A 13,924-nucleotide genomic window follows, 5' to 3' on the forward strand; every position below is an offset into this window, starting at 1 on the left:
AGCCGAAAGAAAGTTAATGAATGTAAGACTTTCGTGGTTGCGTGTGATTTCTTGCTGTTTCATATAAAGTATCATTAGTCCAGTATCTGAGTCAAATGTTTGGGTGGAAGTTTCAGAATCTATGAAGGGGGGGGGTAGATTAGTGGTTAAGCATTGGACTTTGTTTCATGAGTTTAAATCCCAGCCACACCAAGCTGTCACTTCTGGGCTGCTGAGTGAGACCCTTAATCCCATAGCTGCTCAGTTGTAGAGATGGGATAAATGTAAGTTGTTCTGGATAAGAGCTTTGCCAAATGCTGTAAATGTAAATATTAGGTTGGCACAAGAAGTTTGTTCTCTCTTAGATGGATCAGCAATCAGCAAGTAGACCCCATAATTCTATCACCATCACACCCTATTGCCTTAAGCTTTCAATCGCTCAACAGACCACCTGTCATATTTCAATAGTATATATTAAATATCCATATGTAAAATTCTCTGGTATTTGATCATGTTCCTTTCTGAAATTTTGTCCCATATATTTACTTTAATGATCGTCCATTTGATAGTAAAAACTTTCTTTCGGCTTCTCCCGTTAAGGGTCGCCACAGCGGACCATCCGCATGTTTGATTTGGCAGATGTTTTTACGTTGGATGCCCTTCCTAACACAACCCTCCCCATTTATCCGGGCTTGGGACCGGCACTAAAGCTTGAGCAACCCTAATGGCTGGGGTTGGTTCCCTGACCGGGGATCGAACCCGGGCCGCAGCGTTGAGAGCGCCACGTCCTAACCACTAGACCACCAGGGAACCTGATCATCCGTTTCATAGTATTTCTGGTTAAAAACTTACAGTCCTTCACTTGGACTAAATTAGATTCTAACCAAAATCTTTAAGTACCCATTAAACCCATCAGGAAAATAATGTACCTCAAACCATACACTATATATGAACTAAAGTATTTATACATCAGTCTCTAACTTTACTAACGCCCTTGTGGCTGATGAACACAAATGTCCACAAGCACACCCAAAAATCTAGAGGAGCATCTAAAGCAGGGGTCACCAACATGGTGCCCAGGTTGCCCGCAAGGACCACATGAGTTGCCCGTGGGCCCGTTAAAAAAATAGCTCACCATAGCGCCACTTACCAGTGAGCTGCATCAAATATTTTTTGTTGCTATTCTTTTTTAAATCACACTTGCATTGGTGCAAAAATGACAATATTAAAATATACAGTACAGACCAAAAGTTTGGACACACCTTCTCATTCAAAGAGTTTTCTTTATTTTCATGACTATGAAAATTGTAGAGTCACACTGAAGGCATCAAGGGCTATTTGACCAAGAAGGAGAGTGATGGGTGCTGCGCCAGATGACCTGGCCTCCACAGTCACCGGACCTGAACCCAATCGAGATGGTTTAGGGGTGAGCTGGACCGCAGAGTGAACAAGTGCCAAGCATCTCTCGGGGAACTCCTTCAAGACTGTTGGAAGACCATTTCAGGTGACTACCTCTTGAAGCTCATCAAGAGAATGCCAAGAGTGTGCAAAGCAGTAATCAAAGCAAAAGGTGGCTACTTTGAAGAACCTAGAATATGACATTTTTCAGTTGTTTCACACTTTTTTGTTATGTATATAATTCCACATGTGTTAATTCATAGTTTTGATGCCTTCAGTGTGAATCTACAATTTTCATAGTCATGAAAATAAAGAAAACTCTTTGAATGAGAAGGTGTGTCCAAACTTTTGGTCTGTACTGTAGATGACTATCATTAATTATTAATAATAACATAATTAAAGGTAAATTGAGTAAATTTGTTGTTTCAGAAGTGTGTATCAAACTGGTAGCCCTTTACATTAACCCAAGAAGTAGCTCTCAGTTTCAAAAAGGTTGGTGACCCCTGATCTAAAGGAACTAAATTTGGAATGTGATGCTCAAAAAACACATAACATACTTACGACCAGGTGTCCACACACTTTTGGCAATTTAGTGCATCTGAAGCAGCCTAAAATGGTGGCTGCATTGTGTAATCAATCCTAAACAAAGTCCAGAAGCAACATTTGATGGATATCGCCAAAAAAAAAACCGTCTCAGTGCGCTCAGTAATCTAAATGCCTAAGAAACAAATAATTAGATCAGTTTAGATGCTATCTCTTATCAGAGAACACACAATGTCATTTGCGCGTCATTGAGGGTCTTATCTGTTTTTCCTGGCGCTATAGATTTCCTAAGAATGTCTAAAAGGAGAAAGAAACTTTGTCGCAGTCATCTACGTTATGACTTTTGTCACACTTTTCAGAGGAGAGGAATTGAAATTATACACGAGGTGACGACGAGGAGCAACGTGTAAGTTATCTAGTCTGTTTTTAAATCATATGGCAGGAATATCAAATAAAATCTTCTTATATAACTGATCACATGATCACCATTGAGTGACATCTTCAGATTCCAGGCCTCTGAGAGTATAGATTTATTTTACAGAAGGTTTATCTGTCAAAACATGAAGTGGATTTATTTCCAAACAATGCATTTCACACATAATCCCACTCCTATGGTGTATTTATTATTACATTAAACACTTTAGCACACATTACAAATAATAAGCAGAGTCGGAAAGGTAACAAGCATAAAAAATTGTCCTCAATGCACAGCGCTCTGGATGACAAAAAAAAAATGTCATTCCTGCAAATGGAAGTGTGTAGATTAAGAATAAGGGATGACAATAAGAAGTGTATAGGTTAGGATTTATTAATGGAACTTGATTCACATGACAATCATGAGCCAGGATTTTGCAGGTTTCACCAAGTCAAATTTAAGACTTTTCAAGACCTTTTTAAGAGCATTAAGAATTAAATGTAAGACTTGTCTCACGACATCAAAAACACACACAAATACGTTGTTAGCAACTGGACTTAACCAAAGGTCAAATCATGCTGAGTATCGCTAAACTATCCGTTTTAAAAAAATTCGTTTTAAGTGTGTGGTACAATCCGAGAGAGATTTACAACAATAACATTTTGTAGTCATTTGCAATCGTAATAGAGTGAACTACATTAGGGTTAGCAAAAGAAAGAACTACAAATGGAAAACAAACAAACAAAAGCTCTGGGGGAGCATTTGACTAAGCCTTAGAGTTAGTTAATTCGGAAAATTAAGACCGGTTTAAAATCAGAACAGCGAAATTAAGACTTTTTAAGGCCTAAACGTTTGATTTTTATGTTTGAAACTTTTTGTTTTACTTTTTAATGTTTTTGTAACAAATAAAATAATATTTGATTTGATATGAGTCGAGTGTGTCCCAATACTTTTGGCCTATGCAGTTTAATGTTAACGACTGCACATTATAAGATGCGTCAACTCATAATCAAATATTCTTACATACAACTAAATATCTTGTTTTATTATTTAGACATAAGTGCTTACTGTAGATTTCCCGTAGCCGGAGGAGGGGTTCGGTTCGAGTTTATCGGCAGAAGGACGGTGTGAGTGCAGATTTTCAGCCGAGCGGGAGCCATGTTTTGCATGTAGTTCAGTTTATTTTATTTTATTTCTTGGTAAATGGCTAAAATAACAAAGCCTCTTCAACCACAAGCCCTTTTATAGCCACAGGTGCACAACCAATTACCTGTTAATTGTGGCCAATCGAAATCTTCTAAACTGTTTAAAGAGACAATCAACTTGGTAAATATTTGGCCCACTGTGAATTAAATGTTTAATAAATCCGTCTTTAAGTGAATGCTTTTAAAATGACACTTTATGGACACTTGCTATGCCCAAAATAATCGCACACTGGCATGAAATGTGTTGAGTTAGATATCTTTAGTGTGCGTAAATGAGCATTAACTAATTTTACATTGAGTTGGAAATGCACTGACCCGTAGATAAATGATTTATTAAAGGAGTGAGGCGAACATGACATGACTGTCTGAATCTTAATGAATCACAATGACTTAGTCTGTGATATGTGGATCAGTGGAGAGAGCTAGAGCATTATATCTGACTAAAGAAGTGATCGTTTGGTTGCAAAACTGGTGATCTGACTAGAGGAGAAGCCTGTGGCTAGCCTGAGGGCTGTGAACGCCAGGAGGATATCTTCACTGTAAACACGTAAATAAAAGATAGGATGGGTTTCAAAACATCTGCTGCTTAAAAAAGTAGACAAATCTGTGTTTATACATGCTGTAAATGCATTTGATACATAAACGATGAAGAACATGATATATATATGGGATCGTTAACATCAGTAACAATTACATGGTTTTGGTTTTGGAAAAGACGGAATGGCCTACCATGCAGGTTGCTATCCCACCTCATGGCCAGTATTCCCAGGACTGGCTCCTGATCCATCACAGGGCACCAGGATACACACACACACAGCTCATCCACCTATTTGCATGTTCCTGGTGGTTTTTCGGAGGTAGAAACACAAAACAAACAAATGTCATTAGTGTCAAGGAGACATTATTCTTTAAAACATGGGTCTAACAGAGACATTTCCACACAAAATGCGATTAGCGATTAGCGCTAGCAACTCCTTCTGGTACTAGTATTTTAAAGATGCTATTAAAAATCTTTCATGTGATAATACAGACGTAATAATCCGTGTAATGTTAACAAATTGTAGATCCATGTGCAGAAGTTTTAATATGAATAGTTTCAGAATTATACAATCACAGTTGTAATAGTGGTAGTACTAACAGTCAATGCTAATATCAAACACCCTAACACAAATCCAGATTGAAAGTGTTATGTGTTGAATCAAAATAAATCCACACAGAAATGATAATTTATCTCTCTCATGCTCCCGCCAGGCAACATCATCATTAATTAATCATTATGAACCATTAAACCTTGTTCTGATTCTGTCCACAAAATTAAATGAAGGACTTCATTAACTCAGTAAAATATACTACAGTGTTATTAAATCACAGGGAAGATAGATTAAAGATCTGAAACTTCCAAAACTCCAATATCTTTGGGGGACGTTGTAGCTCAGTGGTTAAGGCTGTCAGAAATAACAGGCATAACAGGGGTCAGGATTAGGATCAGGATCAGGAACAGAATCCAGAGCAAGCAGGGTGTCAAGAATTATACCAGGGACTATAGGAAGCTGGTGAGATCATCTGGCCCAGAGCTAAAGTCTTGGTTGTTCTTAAATGTCCTTAAATAGAAAAATGGCAAGATGGCCGCCGCGACGTGCCGTGGAACCGGAAGTGCACGGCGCGAAACCGGAAGATCGTAAAGGTAAATGTAAAGATTAGAGAATTGTACACATCGATGCATCTGCTCTTGCTTTGAGTAGAAAGAAATTTTCAACCGTCGCATGTAGGGGTGTAACGGTACAGTTAAAAATGCCCGCTCGGTTAAATAATATAGAAAATAATATTTAATACAAAAATAATATGTATACAAATAGAACAAATCTAATTCATGCAATACACTTTTTTGTTACACTGATTAAATTGCGTCAATCGATTTGTCCCATTTGTGTAATACGAAAGTGTATATAAGTGTGTGTGTGTGTTCTATATTTAATATTACATTTTCTAAGGATATATTCTTCTGAACTGTTTTACTCATTTCAGCATACTTTAACAACTGAACAAATGCCTTTCATCGTTCATTCATTCACTCCCTCGATATGCGGATTGTCAGGAATCCATATTGGTAGCGTTAGCGATGGACGGAAGTGGCGTGATTTGTGAATACGCAAAAAAAATCGTGTAGCGACAGTGACACAGCGCCTACAATAGTTTCTTTTTTATACCCCCTGGTATTATTTTGTCTATTCTCAAGTTTAATAATAATATTAAAACTTAAAGTTCATGGCGGAGACATAATACGCTCCTAAGGGAATTCAGATGATATATTCTGTATCATAAAATGTATCGCATTAGCGAGAGCCCTGTACTGGAAAAGTTAGTTTAAAAGCATTTTAAATAAAAAAAAAAAAAACGTAAATGTACAAGCTATTTTCTACTACCTACAGCCCTACACCATTTCCCTACGACTCAAGTGCATTCCTGTGTGGCCCGCTCATCTCCTTATCATCAAAACACAAGCGCATACGCGGACATACAAACAGTCGGGCGCACACATACACAACATTGTTTAGGTACACTTCTCAATGAAGTGTGTGCGTATTCGCAATCGTGTGCAAACACTTTTCCTGGAAAATTTGGCAGCAACCAACATGCAGCTGGTTGTGAAATTTGCATATGTGCTAAACTGAACTTGAATAGTAAATACTGAGGCGATGCGATAAAGGAAAAAGACTGAGCGAACACAAGGCCCATAAATTAAAGGTCCAATCGCCTCCATCAATTTGCCTGACACAAATGACAATTTCAGCGTTTGGCCAGGCCTCGTTCTTTTCTTGCTAATGCTCCCAGCTGGGTGTAAAAAAAGTTCAAAAACGGCAGCGAGTATCCTCTACGGTCTTCCCGAGAAGAAAGCAAAAAAAAGGGGTAGGACTGCGTCATGTGTCAAGTGCTTCATTGAGCTTCATATTAATTGCACATGCAGTGAAATAGAATTGAATTACATCTAAAAAGCAGGATCCCTTTAACAATCCCTTTAACTATTCCCTAAAGTTGCAGTACAATAAATAAAAAAGAGCTTCATATTCAGCCACATATGTCTTCATATGCCCTGATTTTACACTGCACATAGCACACACACCATATGCAGTCAACCAGAATGGAGTCACTGCTGGAACCCAGGCCCATTTACAAGATGAAAGAATTTATCATGTCATGCAAATAATCTCTCTCTCACACACACACACACACAAATGTGGGACAATAAAACTCAAAATCAGAGACCATGTGACGATGTCTTCTGAACCAACATAAGCAACACAATAGTGCCTCATATTGCCAAATCAAATTATTGGGATTTAAGTGGATTTTTGTTGATTTTGGGATGCCAAATTAAACACAACACAAAACGTCTGCACTTCAGTGTACTATTAATCCCTGTTAAACAACCCCAAAGCAATATTAAACATGAGGAAACCTTTGTACATGAGAACCCTGGGAAAATCTCTTTTGACAGGTTCTAGTGTAATGAAATAATCAACATGATTCACTCCACCTGTCAATGGGTTTAACTATAATGCTGGTCTCTGTATTAGTAAATTAGTATAAAATCCGTAATGACAATTGCAATGGTTTTCCTCAAGTCTCTGAAACTACTAGAAGGTCCTGCAGCATTCTGGGTTTATCATCCAAACCTGTCTGATATATGTCAAATGAGTTCTCCTCAATTGGGGATGGAACTACTTCAAAACTATTTTGTAAAATAGCTACAGGTGTCGCGTAGGTTCAGGAGATTCTTCCATCATTTATTCCTCTCAAAATGTTCTGCTTGCTGCTCAACTGTATGCTTGTGCTAAGTGTGCTAAGTAGATAGCACGCGCTCTACCCAGATTGGTGGCTCGCTACCCTGATTGACCGTTTTGTTATCCGCTCATAAATAAAAAAGAATGTAATTTAGTAAAGTGAAAGTCTCCCCAAATTTCAGTAAAGTACAGATACGTGAAAAAGCTACTTAAGTACAGTAACGAATTACATTTACTTCGTTACTGTTCACCGCTGGTCTTGAGCAACATTGTTATTTAAACTTGACCCAGGGTGGCCATCAGTATTGTGAGATCCCACACAATATGACCACCATTGTACTGGGATTTCCACCGGTGCACAGTGAGACTGACTAGATGGCAAGAGCGCTCCTACAAAATAAGGATGAACTAGAATATCTTTGTAGCGCTGTAACGATTCCTCCAGTAATTTGAGTCATTACAAAAATTGATCGAGGCAAATTAATTTCGTTTAGTCAAATTAACTAAACACGGAGCACTGTGTTTCCCACGGACCACTATTACTGATGCACCACCAGCAACACTCTGGAGCGCTCTGGACAGGGATCACAGAAGATGTTGCAGAATACAGAAGATGATGCAGATTTGGCATAAAGTTTGGGATAATTTCAAACTAAAATGTAAAGAAAACACAGTACAGTGTGTTTACCATTTTTTAAATGATTTAAAATTGATTTTTATATTTTTATTTATATACAGTGCATTCAAAAGGTCCCTCTAGAGTAGTGGTGTATTTTTGCCATTAAATTTCATTTTCATTATTATTTGTAATTACCACAATATATAACCTTAATCAGGAATAAAGCAATAAAAAAATGTCAAATAATTTCTGGGTACTTAATTTAAGTGCTTTTTTGTGTGCTTGTGCATGAGTGTTTAGATTAGAGTGTGTATTCTTTGGCGTTAGCGATTGCCCGAGTTCCAGTTTCTTGCCAAGTCAATCAATAAGCCAAACAGGCAGAAAATAAGTAGTTAGAGCATGGGAGGTGAAAGTCAAACACAGATATGATATCTACCCAACACAGAGAATACTTCTGGGCTAATATTTTGTAAACCAAATGTTCAATAAAAAAAAAGAAATGATGAAAAAAAAAAAAAAAAATTGTTTTCAAGACAGGAAATCAAAAGTCTGTCAGGTCTTTATGCTTCCAACAATATAACTTTTAAGAACTATTTGTTTAAATGCTTTGTCTGATCTGTCACCACTGTAATGGATTGTTCTCAAGTCTAAAACTGTACTAGAAGGTACTAGAAGATGTTCTAATGGTATGCTCCCAAATGGTCCTCAGGGCTGACAACAGCAGTGGGCAGGGTTGGCCCACCCACATTTAAGTCTTGCCCACCCAATCAGCTTACCTAAAGCCCTGCCCCAGAAGCACAGAATTATTTTTTACTTTTTTACACCACTTTCAGTGTGACTTTTATTATACTTTATTCAACTGACATTACAACGTGACGTGTGATGTATGTTTTTTAAGCCTATGAGCAAACCTGGTGCTGCTGCCAGCACATCAGAGGGTACGGCTTACTTCAGTTTACCCTCCACTAGCCCTGCTCCTTCTCATTCCTCAACAAGTTCCCCAAAGCAGCCCCATCTCTTCGCTGTTTCAGCCCCAGTTCAGGCAGTTAGCGATTTTAATAAAGACGTGCCATCACAATCAATATTAGATAATTACTCAAAGCGTGCCCAAGCCCAACGTTTCAGGTTGCTGTTGGTTATAAAGTAATAAAGTGAGGTGGAAAAAATGGCAAAAGAAAGTGGTTATATAATGTTCTCATACGGCCTTTGGTAGTAATAAAACTTTCTTTCAGCTTCTCCCATTAGGGGTCGCCATGTTTGATTTGGCATGTTTTTACGCTGGATGCCCTTCCTAACGCAACCCTCCCTATTTATCCGGGCTTGGGCCCGGCACTGAAAGTGGCTGGGGTTGGTTTCCTGACCAGGGATTGAAACGGCCTTTGGTAGTCATACCAGTAATAAATTCAGAAAAATGGAAATTAATTAAAAATAGGAAAAGTTCTATAGCTTTTTATAGAATGTTCTAATTTTGTACTTGTTTGAACGTAAGTTTTGTCATTGTAAATAGAATCATTTGTATTCAATTGTCTAATTGTATAGAATGTCTTTGCATGAAATTTTCTTTTCACATGAACTAGGAGACTCAAACATGTTCCAGCACAACAATGCCCCTGTGCACAAAGCCAGCTCCATTAGGATGTTCTTTTCATGGGTTGGAGTGGAAGATCTGATTTAAAGCTCTAACCTCAACCCTACTGAACACTTTTGGGATGAACTGAAACAGTGACTGCACCCCAGGCCTCCTCACCTCTCTTACATCAGTACCTCTACTACCTCTACATCAGACTACTAAAGCCCTTGCGTATGTATGAGCACAAATCTCCACAAGTACACTCCAAAATCTAGTGGAACCATAGCAAACTTATGGCAATATAGTGTATCTGCAGTATATTCACATCGAAATCTGCAGTAATTCTGTGGGATCTGATAAAAGCTTTAAATCCAGTCCAATGTAAAAATAATCTAATAACAACTTAAAAAACACATTTAAATATTGAAAATACCAATAAAATAATAATACTTTTTGTAAAAATGCTTGGTGAAGACACCAAAAAATACTGAAACTGTATTACTGTATTAGTCGGGTAATGAATAGAACATCATTTGTGAGTGATGCTTTTGATGCACTAATATTTAGAATATATAAATTATTTTTCCTGTTTAAAAGTGTGTGACACGGATAACGTTTTCATAAATAATAATGTTTTAGATGCTCATTTAGTTATCACTGTAACGTCTGTGATAATTAACAGTCACACACAGTCAATGAGCCCTTGATTAATACTTTTGCTGATTATACTGTAGTTGACCTTTGTATGAAATATTAATAATAAAAAAAAAGAACCCTGACAATTTGCATTGGATTAATCTCTCATAACCAAATAAAAAAATTGCTTTATTACTAAGCTGGTAAATATGTCCTAATCATCCCAGAGAAAAACCCTACAACACAGGTGGTACTGAGGTACTTGGCCCACAGCATGTCACATCTCTAGCATATGGATGTTCACTGATCCGAAGGGCTAGGCCAGGTGTACATCTGCTCCTTAATTATTTTGTGGAAAAGATTGCAACGCCTTTATAATGGTCAAGCTAAGCAACCTTTTGTTAGAGGTATAGTTCTAGAAAACTGCTGCCAGGAATTTTGATTCCGACAAACGTGTAGGATGATTTCGGATGCTCTAGTATTAATGGAACTACTGTACAAGGCCCAAAAGGTTTCCAGCATGACAATGTTCCTTTGCACAAAGTGAAGGCTTCATCGAGAACAGAGTGAGTTATTGTGTTGTTCTGTCTACACGTTTTACATTGTATAAGCCTGAAAAAACTTTGGTTTGTTATAGTTTGCGAATGATCGAAAGGTGCAGGCTTTTTGTTAATACATAAAAAAAAATTAAAACTATAAAAGGATTAGATCTTTTGACAATCAACCATTCAACATATTTACATTCAGGACTTTACATCACAATTATTTAGGACATCAAGTACACCTTTTTGCACATTTAGCTTTTTTGATAGCTGGGGTAAAAATGCTAATTTAAGAGTTGTTAGCTACAGTTTGTTATACATTGGTAAATTGGAATGGTTTATATCCCCAAAGCATTCTCACATGATTACTCAATTATTGTTGACAGTGGGGCGGCAGGATGCTGATGTCCCATGACGCCCTCATGCCTGTCTTACCTTCTGGCTCTTTCCTTTAGTTATTCTGTCCGACCTAAACCTGCTGTAGCTTATGCTTGTAATCTCGTCGACCCTTTACAACAGTGTATTATAAAAACTTTATTAGTAATCTATTCACTTTGTTATATAATGATGTGCCAGTCAACAATAAATTCATTATGTTTGAACCCATTTCAAATTTTTGGTCACCAAATTGCTAATAATGACTGTAAATGTTTACTAAATTGTGAAATCATGAAACAAAATGCAGTTATAGCTAAGGAACATGCATCTTTAAGTCATTGTTTAAGTTATGATTTTATACCTTTTAAACCCTACTGGCCTGTGAGTCTTTGATTGTGTTGCATGATCTCAGTACATTGTTTTATCCTTTCAATTTTTGAGTGATCAGGTATTGAGATTGTCAGTATTTATATATATATATATATATATATATATATATATATATATATATATATATATATATATATATTGCATCCAGATACAAAGTCTAGTGTTTCTCAGGGCTTTCTTTTAGGCCCGCTTCCTTTTTTTCTGGCTATATAATTTTTTTTATAATTACAATAGAAGAGCATTTTCTGTAATCACAAGTTCAAACTCCAAAAATGCCACAGCCATCCTTGGTCGAGGAGTTTTTGGAAAGATAGCATTACTCTCACCCCGGTTAAATATGAATTCAAACAGAATGCAATGATAGAAAATTCACAGGCTGGCCGAATGAGTTGAGCTGGGAAGGTTGGTTTTGAGAAGTCCAGAGAATATGAATGTTTTGAAGGGAACTCTATGGGTCAATAAATGTTTTGGAAACATTATAATGAGGTGATTTTTATGATGAATGAGACATTTTATTACAGATGCCACCCTCACCATAAGAATACATTTGCTGATTTTATAAAGCATTTGGGTCAGTTTCTAAATTAAAAAAAAAATAAATAAATAATGTTTACAAGTGTGTGGGGTATGGAAACCACGGTATATCAAAAAGTAGTAGGGAGCATAGGTTAGCCCAATGATGGTTTTATTTTAACTTAGATTTTACACCTTATATCACATTCTGTCAGCCATTTTGCTTATGGCAGTAACAGTCATCAGTACAGAAAATCGCTAAGACCTGCATAGATATACATATTAAAGTAGTAGGGAGCATAGGTTAGCCCAATGATGGTTTTATTTTAACTTAGATTTTACACCTTATATCACATTCTGTCAGCCATTTTGCTTATGGCAGTAACAGTCATCAGTACAGAAAATCGCTAAGACCTGCATAGATATACATATTGTTCTTTACAAAACTGGTTTGCATCGATTATTCTTTAGGTAAGCTGAACCTGTATTCATCCCCAATTCCAAAAAAGTTTGGACTCCAAACTAACCAAAAAACCAAAAAAACATATCAAATGTTTAAAGTGAGAATATATTTATTTTAAGGAAAAAATAAGTTGGGATAAAAGTTGAATGATCCCTCTCCTCTTTAGTCTAGAGTCCGGATGTGGTTTCCATGGTTTCCCAAAAAAGATTTACATTTTGTTTCGTCTAACTACAGAACAGTTTTCTACTTTGCATCAGTACATTTCTAAATAAGCTTTGGCCCAGAGAGGAAGGCGGCGGTGTTTTTGGATCATGTTCACGCATGCCTTTGCATGATAGAGATTTAACCAGCGTTTTGTGGATTACATGGCAAACTTTGTTCACAGATAATGATTTCTGGAGGTGTAAATGAGCCAATGCAGCGATTTCTTTACAGAATCATGAGCGTTTTAATTGCAGTGCAGCCTAAGGGGTTAGATTTCTCCAGATACTTTAAAACTTATGATATTATGTACTGTAAATGATGAGGTGTTCTGTTTTGAGATTTTATGTTGAGAAACATTATTCTGAAATTGTTTCACAGTTTGTCTTTTACAGATTGGTTACTTCTGAGAGACTCTGCCTCTCTAAGATCAGTCATCATACTTGTCAATTAACCTCAGTTGCAAAATGTCCAACTGTTTTATTTAAATAACACTTACTTTTTCCAGACGTTTGTTGCACCTTCCCCAACTTTTTTGAGATATTTCCTCAGTTTAAACATTTAATATTTTCAATGTTCTACTGAAAGTAAAATATAAATTCATGAGATTTGCAAGTCATTGCATCCTGTGATTTTAGTTACATTTTACCCAGCATCCCAACTTTTTTTGGAGTTATATTTAACTTTCTTTAGAACTGCTGCTGCGTACAATTTTCCATGCTCATCCCATGGCCCTGTTTTTCATTGCATGATGAAATATCATTGTATCAAACAAACCACATCCTTTCAGTGCATTTATTACTGCTTGGCTTTTCTCTGTATGAATGCGCAATACAATTATCAACATCTTACACTCTGGTGTAACCCACAAAAGGATGGGCTTCCTTTGGACACTGATTTCTTTCAAGGCTTCTTCCTCATGTGATTTTGGGGAATTTTTCTTGGCAGCATTTACCTTTGGCTCGTTAGCGACCTACATCCGCACTTCTATAAAGTTTTTTTTTTTCTGACAATTGTCTATTGTCTATTGAAATTCATTAACTCGAAATAACCTTGCCATTAGTTTTTTTTTTGAAGACTGAGAACACTGTCTTGTCCTTATTCTCGCCTGGATTCTTCATTCAAGACGTTTGCTAGCAAGCGTAAATCTGGAGTTTCATGAACCTTGGGTCTTGTCTCAATACTTACTATAATAATGATTAAATAAGTAGCTCAGTGAGTTACTTTAACACTGTTGCGTTATATGGATAGACAATGTGGAGATCATTATGGGTGCTTGGAAAACGCTAT

General features: G+C 36.9%; 1 long non-coding RNA gene and 1 other non-coding gene across 2 annotated transcripts in view; both read right to left on the minus strand.

The window, feature by feature from the left end:
* Positions 1-13,924, minus strand: part of LOC124390016 — a 56,694-nt gene that overhangs the window by 8,536 nt on the left and 34,234 nt on the right. The window contains exon 3 of the long non-coding RNA XR_006926680.1: positions 4,270-4,380. This is a non-coding gene — a long non-coding RNA (uncharacterized LOC124390016). The remainder of the gene's footprint in view (positions 1-4,269; positions 4,381-13,924) is intronic.
* trnae-cuc lies at positions 718-789 on the minus strand. Its single transcript has one exon. It is a non-coding gene; the product is annotated as a tRNA-Glu (tRNA).

Source organism: Silurus meridionalis, chromosome 8, assembly GCF_014805685.1.
Source record: "Silurus meridionalis isolate SWU-2019-XX chromosome 8, ASM1480568v1, whole genome shotgun sequence".
Lineage (NCBI taxonomy): Eukaryota > Metazoa > Chordata > Actinopteri > Siluriformes > Siluridae > Silurus > Silurus meridionalis.